The 17,294-nt window shown below is 39.1% G+C and overlaps 1 long non-coding RNA gene across 1 annotated transcript; it reads left to right on the plus strand.

Annotated features, from left to right (window-relative positions):
- The first annotated feature begins 353 nt into the window (after positions 1-353).
- Positions 354-15,597, plus strand: LOC309476508. Its single transcript, XR_014198220.1, has 2 exons — positions 354-540; positions 15,421-15,597. It is a non-coding gene; the product is annotated as an uncharacterized lncRNA (long non-coding RNA).
- Positions 15,598-17,294: the final 1,697 nt, after the last annotated feature.

The raw sequence follows: 17,294 nt of genomic DNA on the forward strand, positions 1-17,294 counted from the left end.
TTTGGTGAAGATACCTCATTTACTTCTGGAGTTATAGCCATTTTAGTAAAATAGGCCCCTCCCACAACGTACGTTTTGGCGCCCCTTAGCGTCCGTGAATCGAAATTTCGACTTTTTTTCGATAATTATTGATCTTCAGTTTCTAGAGAACATTTCTGCACTGGTTTGGTTCCGATCGGGCGAAAAACCAGGGACTAGTTTGCAAAAGTAGGTTTTTGACAAAATTCAAAATGGCGGAAAATCTATCATGGCGGAAATGAAATCGGAGATATACGTTTTGTTCGTCAGGCGTCCAGCTTTCCAATGATATAAGACACTTGAGTCTACGACATACGGTCTAGGAGTTCTGAGCAGTTTCGCGCTTTTGGTTGCTATAGCGCCACCTATGGGCCAATCGGGGTCATAATTTGATAACCTCTCCTCGATTTTTGTACTACCATCTGGCAAAGTTTCAAGGTTCCAGCTCTTACGGTTTGGGCTGCACGATGCGTTTTACGGCAGAAGAAAAATAATAATAAAAATCAGCACAATTACAATAGGGTTTCAGCACTTCGTGCTTGAACCCCTAATAAAAATCAGTACAATTACAATAGGGTTTCAGCACTTCGTGCTTGAACCCCTAATTAAAGCTGCAAGCAGCATTTATCGGGGTTCAAGCATTTAAGGCCTTTAAGCACATAAGCATTTAAGACATTACGTTTTATTTAGCAAGCTTTTAACCACTGAAATAATAGATGGAAAAATCCATTTACAGCTAATACAGGCAATTTACCATAGGAAATACATGGTTTTCAAACCTTTTTGCCAGTTATAGCGCCACCTATTGTCCAATCTCCATGAAACTCTGCATGCTTCTTCACCATGTTATGACACATATGCCCACCAATTTTCGTGAAGTTCTGAGTTTTTATTTATGATTTATAGGCATTTTAATGTATTTTGCCAAGCCCCTTTTATAAATTACCCTATTACAGCCACCCAAATGCAAAAGTTCAACTTTTTTTCGATAATTATTGATCTAGAGAGTCCAGAGAATTGTCCTAGACTGGTCTGGTTCCGATCGGGCGAAAAACCAGGGACTAGTTCGCAAAAGTAGGTTTTTAACATATTCATGAATATTTAATGAACGGTTTGATTGACAGCAATGGTTCTTGAGGCAAAGTTGTTCAGCATGAGCAGATCTATCAAATGATATGCATTTTGTGATGATAAGTGTAACACCACGTGATTACAGAGCCATAAAACTCGTTAGCGCCAACTAGTGGCCGATTTCTTTCAAAATTCTTACAGACCTCTAGGGGCTTGAGCCGAACATGCCCACCGAGTTTCGCTCCGATCGGACTTCGTTAACGGTGCTCAAATTTCATTGGCCAATGGTGGCCATGTTTTTCGAGATACGCCAATATCCTTTTAGACATACATGGCCCCTTGGGCCAAGACACTGCATACCAAATTTCAAGTCATTCGGAAAAACGGTCAGGTGTCTATACGTTTTTATTGTTTTATAGCGCCACCATGAGGCCAATCGACGCAATTTTTTTACTGTGATCTCAAATTGACCTCCTACATATATGTACCAAGTTTGGTGAAGATATCTTATTTCGTTCACGAGTTATAACAATTTTAGTAAAACTGACTCCGCCTCCTTCGAACATTTTGGCACCCCATAGCGACCTTGAATCGAAATTTCAACTTTTTTTCGATAATTATTGATCTTCAGACTCCAGAGAACATTTCTGCACTGGTTTGGTTCCGATCGGACAAAAAACCACAGACTAGTTCGCAAAAGTAGGTTTTTGACAAAATTCAAAATGGCGGAAAAATTTGCATACCGGAAATGAAATCGGAGATATACGTTTTTTCCGTCTTGAGCCAAGGATTACAGTGATATAAGACACTTGAGTCTACGACAAACCGTCTAGGAGTTATTAGCGATTTTATACTTTTGCTTACTATAGCGCCACCTATTGGCCAATCGGGGTCATAATTTGATAACCTCTCCTCGATTTTTGTACTACCTTCTGGCAAAGTCTCAAGTCTCCAGCACTTACGGTTTGGGCTGCACGATGCGTTTTACGGCGGAAGAATAATAATAAAAATCAGGACGATTACAATAGGGTTTCAGCACTTCGTGCTTGAACCCCTAATAAAAATCCTTACAATAACAATAGGGTTTCAGCATTTCATGCTTGAACCCCTAATAAGAAGAGACGTTTTTGCCAGTTATAGCGCCACCTATTGTCCGATCTTCACGAAACTTGGCATGCTTCTTCACCATGTTAGGACACATATGCTCATCGATTTTTGTGAAGTTTGGTGTTTTCCCTTAGGTTGTATAGGCTTTTGAGTGTTTTTTGTCCCTCCCCTTTCCTAAATGACCCTGTTACAGCCAGGCAAATGCAAAAGTTCAACTTTTTTTCGATAATTATTTATCTAGAGAGTCCAGAGAATTGTCCTAGACTGGTCTTGTTCTGATTGGACCAAAAACCAGGGACTAGTTTGCCAAAGTAGGCTTTGGACAAAAGTGGCCATATAAATTTTTTTTTTGCTCAAATCGGGATTTGGAGATAGCCATGTTGTTCGTCTGGAGCCAGGGATCACAGTGATGCTAAATTTGAGCCTCTAGGACAAACTATGTATGAGTTATGACCAATTTAGTAAATGGGGTCATTATAGCGCCACCTATGGGCCAATTGGGGCCATACTTTGATAGGTTCTCCCCAAATTGAGCACTATCATTTGGCCAACTTCCAAGGTTCCAGCTCTTACGGTTTGGTCTGCACGATGCGTTTTAGGGGAAAATAATAATAATAATAAAAATCCTTACAATAACAATAGGGTTTCAGCATTTCATGCTTGAACCCCTAATAAGAAGAGACGTTTTTGCCAGTTATAGCGCCACCTATTGTCCGATCTTCACGAAACTTGGCATGCTTCTTCACCATGTTAGGACACATATGCTCATCGATTTTTGTGAAGTTTGGTGTTTTCCCTTAGGTTGTATAGGCTTTTGAGTGTTTTTTGTCCCTCCCCTTTCCTAAATGACCCTGTTACAGCCAGGCAAATGCAAAAGTTCAACTTTTTTTCGATAATTATTTATCTAGAGAGTCCAGAGAATTGTCCTAGACTGGTCTTGTTCTGATTGGACCAAAAACCAGGGACTAGTTTGCCAAAGTAGGCTTTGGACAAAAGTGGCCATATAAATTTTTTTTTTGCTCAAATCGGGATTTGGAGATAGCCATGTTGTTCGTCTGGAGCCAGGGATCACAGTGATGCTAAATTTGAGCCTCTAGGACAAACTATGTATGAGTTATGACCAATTTAGTAAATGGGGTCATTATAGCGCCACCTATGGGCCAATTGGGGCCATACTTTGATAGGTTCTCCCCAAATTGAGCACTATCATTTGGCCAACTTCCAAGGTTCCAGCTCTTACGGTTTGGTCTGCACGATGCGTTTTAGGGGAAAATAATAATAATAATAAAAATCCTTACAATAACAATAGGGTTTCAGCATTTCATGCTTGAACCCCTAATAAGAAGAGACGTTTTTGCCAGTTATAGCGCCACCTATTGTCCGATCTTCACGAAACTTGGCATGCTTCTTCACCATGTTAGGACACATATGCTCATCGATTTTTGTGAAGTTTGGTGTTTTCCCTTAGGTTGTATAGGCTTTTGAGTGTTTTTTGTCCCTCCCCTTTCCTAAATGACCCTGTTACAGCCAGGCAAATGCAAAAGTTCAACTTTTTTTCGATAATTATTTATCTAGAGAGTCCAGAGAATTGTCCTAGACTGGTCTTGTTCTGATTGGACCAAAAACCAGGGACTAGTTTGCCAAAGTAGGCTTTGGACAAAAGTGGCCATATAAATTTTTTTTTTGCTCAAATCGGGATTTGGAGATAGCCATGTTGTTCGTCTGGAGCCAGGGATCACAGTGATGCTAAATTTGAGCCTCTAGGACAAACTATGTATGAGTTATGACCAATTTAGTAAATGGGGTCATTATAGCGCCACCTATGGGCCAATTGGGGCCATACTTTGATAGGTTCTCCCCAAATTGAGCACTATCATTTGGCCAACTTCCAAGGTTCCAGCTCTTACGGTTTGGTCTGCACGATGCGTTTTAGGGGAAAATAATAATAATAATTAAAGCTGCAAGCAGCATTTATCGGGGTTCAAGCAGTTAACGCCTTTAAGGCCTTTAAGCACACAAGCATCAAAAGACATTAAGTTTTATTTAGAAAGCATTTAACAACTGACATAATAGACGGAAAAGACCATTTACAGCCAATACAGGCAGTTTACCATGGGAAATATATGGTTTTAAAGCTTTTTAACAGTTATAGCGCCACCTTTGGTCCGATCTCCATAAAATTTGGCATGCTTGTTAATGATGTTATGTCACATATGCTCACCAATTTTTGTGAAGTTTTGAGTTTTCATTTATGATTTATAGGCATTTTAGTGTATTTTGCCACGCCCCTTTTATAAATTACCCTATTACAGCCACCCAAATGCAAAAGTTAAACTTTTTTTCGATAATTATTGATCTAGAGAGTCCAGAGAATTGTCCTAGACTGGTCTGGTTCCGATCGGGCGAAAAACCAGGGACTAGTTCGCAAAAGTAGGTTTTTAACATATTCATGAATATTTAATTAAGTGTTTGATTGACAGCAATGGTTCTTGAGGCAAAGTTGTTCAGCATGAGCAGATCTATAAGATGATATGCATTTTGTGATGATCAGTGTAACACCACGTGATTACAGAGCCATAAAACTCGTTAGCGCCAACTAGTGGCCGATTTCTTTCAAAATTCTTACAGACCTCTAGGGGCTTGAGCCGAACATGCCCACCGAGTTTCGCTCCGATCGGACTTCGTTAACGGTGCTCAAACCTCATTGGCCAATGGCGGCCATGTTTTTCGAGATACGCCAATATCCTTTTAGACATAGGTGGCTCCTTGGGCCAAGACACTGCATACCAAATTTCAAGTCATTCGGAAAAACGGTCAGGTGTCTATATGTTTTTTTTTGTTTATAGCGCCACCATGTGGCCAATCGACGCAATTTTTTTTACTGTGACCTCAGATTGACCTCTTAAACATGTGTGCCAAGTTTGGTGAAGATATCTCATTTACTTCTCGAGTTATGGCCATTTTAGTAAAATAGGCTCCTCCCACAACCTTAATTTATCACCCCCTAGCGACCAGGAATCGGAATTTCGACTTTTTTTCGATAATTATTGATATTCAGACTCCAGAGAACAATTCTGCTCTGGTTTGGTTCCGATCGGACGAAAAACCAGGGACTAGTTTGCAAAAGTAGGTTTTTGACAAAATTCAAAATGGCGGAAAATCTATCATGACGGAAATAAAATCGGAGATATACGTTTTGTTCGTCAGGCGTCCAGCTTTCCAATGATATAAGACACTTGAGTCTATGACTTATCGTCTAGGAGTTATGACCAGTTTCGCGCTTTTGGTTGCTATAGCGCCACCTATGGGCCAATCAGCGTCATAATTTGATAACCTCTCCTCGATTTTTGTACTACCATCTGGCCAAGTTTCAAGTCTCTAGCACTTACGGTTTGGGCTGCACGATGCGTTTTACGGCGGAAGAATAATAATAATAATAATAATAATAATAATAAAAATCAGTACAATTACAATAGGGTTTCAGCACTTCGTGCTTGAACCCCTAATAAAAATCCTTACAATAACAATAGGGTTTCAGCATTTCATGCTTGAACCCCTAATAAGAAGAGACGTTTTTGCCAGTTATAGCGCCACCTATTGTCCGATCTTCACGAAACTTGGCATGCTTCTTCACCATGTTAGGACACATATGCTCATCGATTTTTGTGAAGTTTGGTGTTTTCCCTTAGGTTGTATAGGCTTTTGAGTGTTTTTTGTCCCTCCCCTTTCCTAAATGACCCTGTTACAGCCAGGCAAATGCAAAAGTTCAACTTTTTTTCGATAATTATTTATCTAGAGAGTCCAGAGAATTGTCCTAGACTGGTCTTGTTCTGATTGGACCAAAAACCAGGGACTAGTTTGCCAAAGTAGGCTTTGGACAAAAGTGGCCATATAAATTTTTTTTTTGCTCAAATCGGGATTTGGAGATAGCCATGTTGTTCGTCTGGAGCCAGGGATCACAGTGATGCTAAATTTGAGCCTCTAGGACAAACTATGTATGAGTTATGACCAATTTAGTAAATGGGGTCATTATAGCGCCACCTATGGGCCAATTGGGGCCATACTTTGATAGGTTCTCCCCAAATTGAGCACTATCATTTGGCCAACTTCCAAGGTTCCAGCTCTTACGGTTTGGTCTGCACGATGCGTTTTAGGGGAAAATAATAATAATAATAAAAATCCTTACAATAACAATAGGGTTTCAGCATTTCATGCTTGAACCCCTAATAAGAAGAGACGTTTTTGCCAGTTATAGCGCCACCTATTGTCCGATCTTCACGAAACTTGGCATGCTTCTTCACCATGTTAGGACACATATGCTCATCGATTTTTGTGAAGTTTGGTGTTTTCCCTTAGGTTGTATAGGCTTTTGAGTGTTTTTTGTCCCTCCCCTTTCCTAAATGACCCTGTTACAGCCAGGCAAATGCAAAAGTTCAACTTTTTTTCGATAATTATTTATCTAGAGAGTCCAGAGAATTGTCCTAGACTGGTCTTGTTCTGATTGGACCAAAAACCAGGGACTAGTTTGCCAAAGTAGGCTTTGGACAAAAGTGGCCATATAAATTTTTTTTTTGCTCAAATCGGGATTTGGAGATAGCCATGTTGTTCGTCTGGAGCCAGGGATCACAGTGATGCTAAATTTGAGCCTCTAGGACAAACTATGTATGAGTTATGACCAATTTAGTAAATGGGGTCATTATAGCGCCACCTATGGGCCAATTGGGGCCATACTTTGATAGGTTCTCCCCAAATTGAGCACTATCATTTGGCCAACTTCCAAGGTTCCAGCTCTTACGGTTTGGTCTGCACGATGCGTTTTAGGGGAAAATAATAATAATAATAAAAATCCTTACAATAACAATAGGGTTTCAGCATTTCATGCTTGAACCCCTAATAAGAAGAGACGTTTTTGCCAGTTATAGCGCCACCTATTGTCCGATCTTCACGAAACTTGGCATGCTTCTTCACCATGTTAGGACACATATGCTCATCGATTTTTGTGAAGTTTGGTGTTTTCCCTTAGGTTGTATAGGCTTTTGAGTGTTTTTTGTCCCTCCCCTTTCCTAAATGACCCTGTTACAGCCAGGCAAATGCAAAAGTTCAACTTTTTTTCGATAATTATTTATCTAGAGAGTCCAGAGAATTGTCCTAGACTGGTCTTGTTCTGATTGGACCAAAAACCAGGGACTAGTTTGCCAAAGTAGGCTTTGGACAAAAGTGGCCATATAAATTTTTTTTTTGCTCAAATCGGGATTTGGAGATAGCCATGTTGTTCGTCTGGAGCCAGGGATCACAGTGATGCTAAATTTGAGCCTCTAGGACAAACTATGTATGAGTTATGACCAATTTAGTAAATGGGGTCATTATAGCGCCACCTATGGGCCAATTGGGGCCATACTTTGATAGGTTCTCCCCAAATTGAGCACTATCATTTGGCCAACTTCCAAGGTTCCAGCACTTACGGTTTGGGCTGCACGATGCGTTTTACGGCGGAAGAATAATAATAATAATAATAATAATAATAATAAAAATCAGTACAATTACAATAGGGTTTCAGCACTTCGTGCTTGAACCCCTAATAAAAATCCTTACAATAACAATAGGGTTTCAGCATTTCATGCTTGAACCCCTAATAAGAAGAGACGTTTTTGCCAGTTATAGCGCCACCTATTGTCCGATCTTCACGAAACTTGGCATGCTTCTTCACCATGTTAGGACACATATGCTCATCGATTTTTGTGAAGTTTGGTGTTTTCCCTTAGGTTGTATAGGCTTTTGAGTGTTTTTTGTCCCTCCCCTTTCCTAAATGACCCTGTTACAGCCAGGCAAATGCAAAAGTTCAACTTTTTTTCGATAATTATTTATCTAGAGAGTCCAGAGAATTGTCCTAGACTGGTCTTGTTCTGATTGGACCAAAAACCAGGGACTAGTTTGCCAAAGTAGGCTTTGGACAAAAGTGGCCATATAAATTTTTTTTTTGCTCAAATCGGGATTTGGAGATAGCCATGTTGTTCGTCTGGAGCCAGGGATCACAGTGATGCTAAATTTGAGCCTCTAGGACAAACTATGTATGAGTTATGACCAATTTAGTAAATGGGGTCATTATAGCGCCACCTATGGGCCAATTGGGGCCATACTTTGATAGGTTCTCCCCAAATTGAGCACTATCATTTGGCCAACTTCCAAGGTTCCAGCTCTTACGGTTTGGTCTGCACGATGCGTTTTAGGGGAAAATAATAATAATAATAAAAATCCTTACAATAACAATAGGGTTTCAGCATTTCATGCTTGAACCCCTAATAAGAAGAGACGTTTTTGCCAGTTATAGCGCCACCTATTGTCCGATCTTCACGAAACTTGGCATGCTTCTTCACCATGTTAGGACACATATGCTCATCGATTTTTGTGAAGTTTGGTGTTTTCCCTTAGGTTGTATAGGCTTTTGAGTGTTTTTTGTCCCTCCCCTTTCCTAAATGACCCTGTTACAGCCAGGCAAATGCAAAAGTTCAACTTTTTTTCGATAATTATTTATCTAGAGAGTCCAGAGAATTGTCCTAGACTGGTCTTGTTCTGATTGGACCAAAAACCAGGGACTAGTTTGCCAAAGTAGGCTTTGGACAAAAGTGGCCATATAAATTTTTTTTTTGCTCAAATCGGGATTTGGAGATAGCCATGTTGTTCGTCTGGAGCCAGGGATCACAGTGATGCTAAATTTGAGCCTCTAGGACAAACTATGTATGAGTTATGACCAATTTAGTAAATGGGGTCATTATAGCGCCACCTATGGGCCAATTGGGGCCATACTTTGATAGGTTCTCCCCAAATTGAGCACTATCATTTGGCCAACTTCCAAGGTTCCAGCTCTTACGGTTTGGTCTGCACGATGCGTTTTAGGGGAAAATAATAATAATAATAAAAATCCTTACAATAACAATAGGGTTTCAGCATTTCATGCTTGAACCCCTAATAAGAAGAGACGTTTTTGCCAGTTATAGCGCCACCTATTGTCCGATCTTCACGAAACTTGGCATGCTTCTTCACCATGTTAGGACACATATGCTCATCGATTTTTGTGAAGTTTGGTGTTTTCCCTTAGGTTGTATAGGCTTTTGAGTGTTTTTTGTCCCTCCCCTTTCCTAAATGACCCTGTTACAGCCAGGCAAATGCAAAAGTTCAACTTTTTTTCGATAATTATTTATCTAGAGAGTCCAGAGAATTGTCCTAGACTGGTCTTGTTCTGATTGGACCAAAAACCAGGGACTAGTTTGCCAAAGTAGGCTTTGGACAAAAGTGGCCATATAAATTTTTTTTTTGCTCAAATCGGGATTTGGAGATAGCCATGTTGTTCGTCTGGAGCCAGGGATCACAGTGATGCTAAATTTGAGCCTCTAGGACAAACTATGTATGAGTTATGACCAATTTAGTAAATGGGGTCATTATAGCGCCACCTATGGGCCAATTGGGGCCATACTTTGATAGGTTCTCCCCAAATTGAGCACTATCATTTGGCCAACTTCCAAGGTTCCAGCTCTTACGGTTTGGTCTGCACGATGCGTTTTAGGGGAAAATAATAATAATAATAAAAATCCTTACAATAACAATAGGGTTTCAGCATTTCATGCTTGAACCCCTAATAATAAAAATCAGTACAATTACAATAGGGTTTCAGCACTTCGTGCTTGAACCCCTAATAAAAATCAGTACAATTACAATAGGGTTTCAGCACTTCGTGCTTGAACCCCTAATAAAAATTGTCCGATCTTCACGAAACTTGGCATGCTTCTTCACCATGTTAGGACACATATGTCCATCGATTTTTGTGAAGTTTGGTGTTTTCCCTTAGGTTGTATAGGCTTTTGAGTGTTTTTTGTCCCTCCACTTTCCTAAATGACCCTGTTACAGCCAGGCAAATGAAAATATTCAACTTTTTTTCGATAATTATTTATCTAGAGAGTCCAGAGAATTGGCCTAGACTGGTCTTGTTCTGATTGGACCAAAAACCAGGGACTAGTTGGCCAAAGTAGGCTTTGGACAAAAGTGGCCATATCAATTTTTTTTTTGCTCAAATCGAGATTTGGAGATAGCCAGGTTGTTCGTCTGGAGCCAGGGATCACAGTGATGCTAAAATTGAGCCTCTAGGACAAACTATGTAGGAGTTATGACCAATTTAGTAAATGTGGTCATTATAGCACCACCTATTGGCCAATCTGGGCCATATTTTGATAGGTTTTCCCCAAATTGAGCACTATCATTTGGCCAAGTTTCAAGGTTTCAGCTCTTATGGTTTGGGCTGCACGATGCGTTTTACGGCAGAAGAATAATAATAATAATAATAATTAAAGCTGCAAGCAGCATTTAGCGGGGTTCAAGCATTTAGGGTCTTTAAGCACATAAGGCAGTTTAGTGAGTTGTCTGAGTTTTTGTTTAGGATGTACAGGCTTTTGAGTGTTTTTTGCCATACACATTTTCTAAATGATCCTGTTATGGCTACCCAATGGGTAAAGTTAAAGTTTTTTATATAATTAATAATCTAGAGCTTCCAGAGAATTGTACTGCACTGGTATATTTCCGATCGGGCGAAAAACCTAGGACTAGTTCGCAAAAGTAGGTTTTTAACATAATCGCAAGTATTTAATGAACAAATTGATTGACAGCAGTAGTTCTTGAGGCAAAGTTGTTCAGTATGAGGAGATCTATCAAATGATATGCATCACGTGATTACATAGCCGTAAAACCTGTTAGCGTCAACTAGTGGCTGATTTTTCAAAATTCTTACAGACCTCTAGGGCCACGAGTCGAACATGCCCACCTAGTTTCGTTCTGATCGGCCTCCGTTAAGAGCAAACTAACAGCTTTGAATTAAAATGGTGAGGTATCCTGTTGTAAACATCAACCATGCCTGTTGACAGTTCTCTTTTGTGGGAATGGAATGAAAAGTTCTCAAATCCGCAGCACAGCCTCAGACATAGCATTTATATCCATGATCTGCCATTTTCACTATTGTCCTTGCTTGCTTCTTCACAATACCTGCAGATCTTCTGATGATTCGGCTGTGCAGGTCCACATTAACACTGCCTGGCCTAGAACATGGACTGGAAAATGCAAATTTGGGGGGTATAAATATTAATGATCCTGACTCCAACGTCACAGTCGGTGTTATGGTGGGATTCACTCATTTTTCAGCGGTCTTTTGCAAACAGGAGATTTACACATGAAGGAGGAAACAATGGTGTTTGAGGCTCACGGTATGTCAGTTCCATGTCCAGAACTCTTATCATTCAACTATGCCAAGATAAATACAGTTTTCAATTGTATGGCACCTTTAAAATAGATGATTAGTAATATAATGCTTACTTGGAGTCTGAAATGGCTTTAACAAAAGAAGAAAAATATTCTTAGATTTCTGTTCATTCTAATCATGTACAAATAAAGTAGCACAGTAAGATTACATTTATTTGAATGCATTAGTGAGTGTGTGATTGTGCTGTGTGTGCAGCGTATCAATACTAAAAGTGAAGGTGTAGTTGATATCTTTGGTGATAATATCTGTAGTAATCATAAAAAAACAATTAAGAAATAAAGAATTAAAATTACAAATAATATTCTATTAAGATATGAGTTACAATAACATGATTTGCAATAGTAATAATATCAATAATATATGCACAATACACACAGATTAGACTATCAGGTCTGTGTTTTACAAAAACATTAGTATTGCAGCCAATGTGAGTCTGTGGGATTTATAAACAGACAAAATATGATTTGAAATGTTATTTTAATGATTTTATTAAGTTTAAACAATATTTCAAATGGAAAAAAAATGAAAAATAATATTTTAGTGAGCAGAATGAACCAATGAGTGTTCTTCTTCTGGTGGTTAAAATGTAAATGAAAACAATAATACTTAAACAATAATACTTAATACACTAACCATGCTTGAACACACACATGCACACACATTTTGTTGTAGATGTAGATATTTAAAATAAAAGATAGGTAACAAAATGATAATTGCAAATCTCCTCTGTATAACACCATTTTCAGATTTCAAATTAATCACTGAGAGGCAGAATTGTTCAAACTGAGAGCTCAGTAAAAATGAAGTGATAAACTTTGACAAAACATGACTGTGTTATAATAGGTGATTTTCATGCAAGTAATTTTATATAGTCCAAAAACTAATGCAAAAGCACAGATGAAAATATTTTATTAAGTAGAATGTCCTGCAGAGGGCAGTAGAAGACCACTAATTGACTCACTTTCATTTGAAAGACTTTTTTATCCACCAGTAAAACAAAGCAGTTTCTCCATGTTCTTTCCATTAAGCATGCTTACACACACAGACACACACACAAACACAAACACATCCACACACACACACACACACACACACACACACACACACACACACACACACACACACACACACACACACACACACATGTAGTGTTTTCATTTTTTATGGGGACTTTCCATAGACATAATGATTTTTATACTGTACAAACTGTATATTCTATTCCCTTACACTAACCCTACCCCTAAACCTACCCATCACAGAAAACTTTCTGCAATTTCACATTTTCGAAAAAACATCACTTTTTTGATTTATAAGACGTTTTCCTCATGGGGACCAAAAAATGTCCCCACACGAACAAGGATTTCGGATATTGCCATCCTTGTGGGGACATTTTGTCCCCACAACGTGATGATTACCAACTCACACACACACACACACACACACACACACACACACACACACACACAAAGACAAATATGTTTTCAATGTTTTTAGGATGTGATATTGTGAAAATATCTTCATCTCCTCATCTTGAACAACTTTGCCTCAAGAATCACTAATGTCAATCAAACCGTTCATAATCATAATAAAAAAAAAAATATATATACAAACATCATAATAAATAAAAAAACATCATAATAAAAAAGATTGCTTCTTAAAGCATTTGTTTATTTCCCAATACTGAAAGTGAATTAAAAGATCATGCGTAATCCTTCTGCTCCCTCTAGTGGACAACAGTGGTATTATAGCTTTTTTTACAGTTGAAGTGTTTGAATGAATGAATGGGAATTTGTTTTTTTACTTATATCTCAGGAACCAAAAGGCGAAAAATTCTGAAACTCAGAGCATAGATAGTGCTTGAGGAGCCCTGTTGAATGAGACCATCAAGGTGTTTTTGGGCGATTGGGGCTGGGAGTTATGACTGTTATAAGGCATATCTGTTCGGGCTATTATCTCTGGAATGCCCAGGGCAAATAACACCACATTTGAATCGAAGCTAGCCAAGGACGCGCCCTTTCCAACGAGCTCTCACACAAGGTTCGGGGTGGTTTGGGTCGGGAGTTGCGGTCGTTCAAAGTCGGGGGTCCGCGGGCTTGCGATGCGCGGGGGGGCGCGCTCCCGAGGCCCGCGACGACACGTTTCGATCAAGAGCCCCGAGAGGTCCTCACCATCAAAATTTGAGCGCGCAACGACTTTCCGTTTTCGAGTTATGAATGAATTTGTATTTGGGGGCGTGGCTTAAATGCCGTTATACTTTCGTTTCATTTCATTCATTTACTTTCGTCCATTTCCATATCTCAGTGTAACACAATTGTCAATAGTAATACTCAATAGATGAGTTTTGACAAAATGTGATTGTAAATGTTAAAATAATGATTTTATAAAGTCTAAATATGAATTTTATAACAATATTAGGGAGTAGTATGATGAAATGACAGCAGGGGGCAGTAAAATACCACTTATTGGCTTAATATGTCATTATATTCATATAAAATCACCTTTTGAAGAAGTTAAACTTTTTTTCTGATAATTATTGATCTAGAGAGTTCAGAGAATTGTGCTGCACTGGTTTTGAACATTATGATATGAACATTATATGATAGAAGACACCATTTACAGCAAATACAGGCAATTTACCATAGGAAATATATGGTTTTAAAGCGTTTTAACAGTTATAGCGCCAACTATGGTCCGCTCTCCATAAAATTTTCCATGCTTCTTAAGCAGGTTATGACACATATGCTCATCAATTTTCGTGAAGTTCTGAGTTTTCGTTTAGGATTTATAGGCTTTTGAGTGCATTTTACCACGCCCATTTTCTAAATGACCCTGTTAGCCATGCGAAAAATGCAAAAGTTCAACTTTTTTTTGATAATTATTGACCTAGAGAGTCCATAGAATTGTCCTAGACTGGTTTGGTTCCGATCGGGCGAAAAACCTAGGACTAGTTCGCAAAAGTAGGTTTTTAACATAATTACGAATATTTAATGAACGGTTTGATTGACAGCAATGGTTCTTGAGGCAAAGTTGTTCAACAAGAGGAGATCTATCAAATGGTATGCATTTTGTGACAATAAGTGTAACACCACGTGATTACAGAGCCATAAAACTCGTTAGCGCCAACTAGTGGCCGATTTCTTTTAAAATTCTTACAGACCTCTAGGGCCATGAGTAGAACATGCCCACCGAGTTTGGTTCCGATCGGCCTCCGTTAACCTTGTCTAATAGGTGCTCAAACTTCATTGGCCGATGGCGGCCATGTTTTTTTAGATACGCCAATGTCCTCATACACATACATGACACCTTGGACCAAGACACTGCATACCAATTTTCAAGTCAATCGGACTAACGGTCAGGTGGTTAAAGCCTGTTTTATGTTTTTTTCATATTATAGCGCCACCATGTGGCCAATCGCCGCGATTTTTTTACTGTTACCTCATATTGAGCTCATACATATGTGTACCGAGTTTGGTGAAGATACCTCATTTACTTCTGGAGTTATAGCCATTTTAGTAAAATAGGCCCCTCCCACAACGTACGTTTTGGCACCCCTTAGCGTCCGTGAATCGAAATTTCGACTTTTTTTCGATAATTATTGATCTTCAGTTTCTAGAGAACATTTCTGCACTGGTTTGGTTCCGATCGGGCGAAAAACCAGGGACTAGTTCGCAAAAGTAGGTTTTTGACAAAATTCAAAATGGCGGAAAATCTATCATGGCGGAAATGAAATCGGAGATATACGTTTTGTTCGTCAGGCGTCCAGCTTTCCAATGATATAAGACACTTGAGTCTACGACATACGGTCTAGGAGTTCTGAGCAGTTTCGCGCTTTTGGTTCCTATAGCGCCACCTATGGGCCAATCGGGGTCATAATTTGATAACCTCTCCTCGATTTTTGTACTACCATCTGGCAAAGTTTCAAGGTTCCAGCTCTTACGGTTTGGGCTGCACGATGCGTTTTACGGCAGAAGAAAAATAATAATAAAAATCAGCACAATTACAATAGGGTTTCAGCACTTCGTGCTTGAACCCCTAATAATAAAAATCAGTACAATTACAATAGGGTTTCAGCACTTCGTGCTTGAACCCCTAATAAAAATTGTCCGATCTTCACGAAACTTGGCATGCTTCTTCACCATGTTAGGACACATATGTCCATCGATTTTTGTGAAGTTTGGTGTTTTCCCTTAGGTTGTATAGGCTTTTGAGTGTTTTTTGTCCCTCCACTTTCCTAAATGACCCTGTTACAGCCAGGCAAATGAAAATATTCAACTTTTTTTCGATAATTATTTATCTAGAGAGTCCAGAGAATTGGCCTAGACTGGTCTTGTTCTGATTGGACCAAAAACCAGGGACTAGTTGGCCAAAGTAGGCTTTGGACAAAAGTGGCCATATCAATTTTTTTTTTTGCTCAAATCGGGATTTGGAGATAGCCAGGTTGTTCGTCTGGAGCCAGGGATCACAGTGATGCTAAAATTGAGCCTCTAGGACAAACTATGTAGGAGTTATGACCAATTTAGTAAATGTGGTCATTATAGCACCACCTATTGGCCAATCTGGGCCATATTTTGATAGGTTTTCCCCAAATTGAGCACTATCATTTGGCCAAGTTTCAAGGTTTCAGCTCTTATGGTTTGGGCTGCACGATGCGTTTTACGGCAGAAGAATAATAATAATAATAATAATAATAAAAATCAGTACAATTACAATAGGGTTTCAGCACTTCGTGCTTGAACCCCTAATAAAAATTGTCCGATCTTCACGAAACTTGGCATGCTTCTTCACCATGTTAGGACACATATGTCCATCGATTTTTGTGAAGTTTGGTGTTTTCCCTTAGGTTGTATAGGCTTTTGAGTGTTTTTTGTCCCTCCACTTTCCTAAATGACCCTGTTACAGCCAGGCAAATGAAAATATTCAACTTTTTTTCGATAATTATTTATCTAGAGAGTCCAGAGAATTGGCCTAGACTGGTCTTGTTCTGATTGGACCAAAAACCAGGGACTAGTTGGCCAAAGTAGGCTTTGGACAAAAGTGGCCATATAAATTTTTTTTTGCTCAAATCGGGATTTGGAGATAGCCAGGTTGTTCGTCTGGAGCCAGGGATCACAGTGATGCTAAAATTGAGCCTCTAGGACAAACTATGTAGGAGTTATGACCAATTTAGTAAATGTGGTCATTATAGCACCACCTATTGGCCAATCTGGGCCATATTTTGATAGGTTTTCCCCAAATTGAGCACTATCATTTGGCCAAGTTTCAAGGTTTCAGCTCTTATGGTTTGGGCTGCACGATGCGTTTTACGGCAGAAGAATAATAATAATAATAATTAAAGCTGCAAGCAGCATTTAGCGGGGTTCAAGCATTTAGGGTCTTTAAGCACATAAGGCAGTTTAGTGAGTTGTCTGAGTTTTTGTTTAGGATTTACAGGCTTTTGAGTGTTTTTTGCCATACACATTTTCTAAATGATCCTGTTATGGCTACCCAATGGGTAAAGTTAAAGTTTTTTATATAATTAATAATCTAGAGCTTCCAGAGAATTGTACTGCACTGGTATATTTCCGATCGGGCGAAAAACCTAGGACTAGTTCGCAAAAGTAGGTTTTTAACATAATCGCAAGTATTTAATGAACAAATTGATTGACAGCAGTAGTTCTTGAGGCAAAGTTGTTCAGTATGAGGAGATCTATCAAATGATATGCATCACGTGATTACATAGCCGTAAAACCTGTTAGCGTCAACTAGTGGCTGATTTTTCAAAATTCTTACAGACCTCTAGGGCCACGAGTCGAACATG

Source organism: Leuciscus leuciscus (assembly GCF_965113295.1).
Source record: "Leuciscus leuciscus genome assembly, chromosome: 15".
Classification (NCBI taxonomy): Eukaryota; Metazoa; Chordata; class Actinopteri; order Cypriniformes; family Leuciscidae; genus Leuciscus; species Leuciscus leuciscus.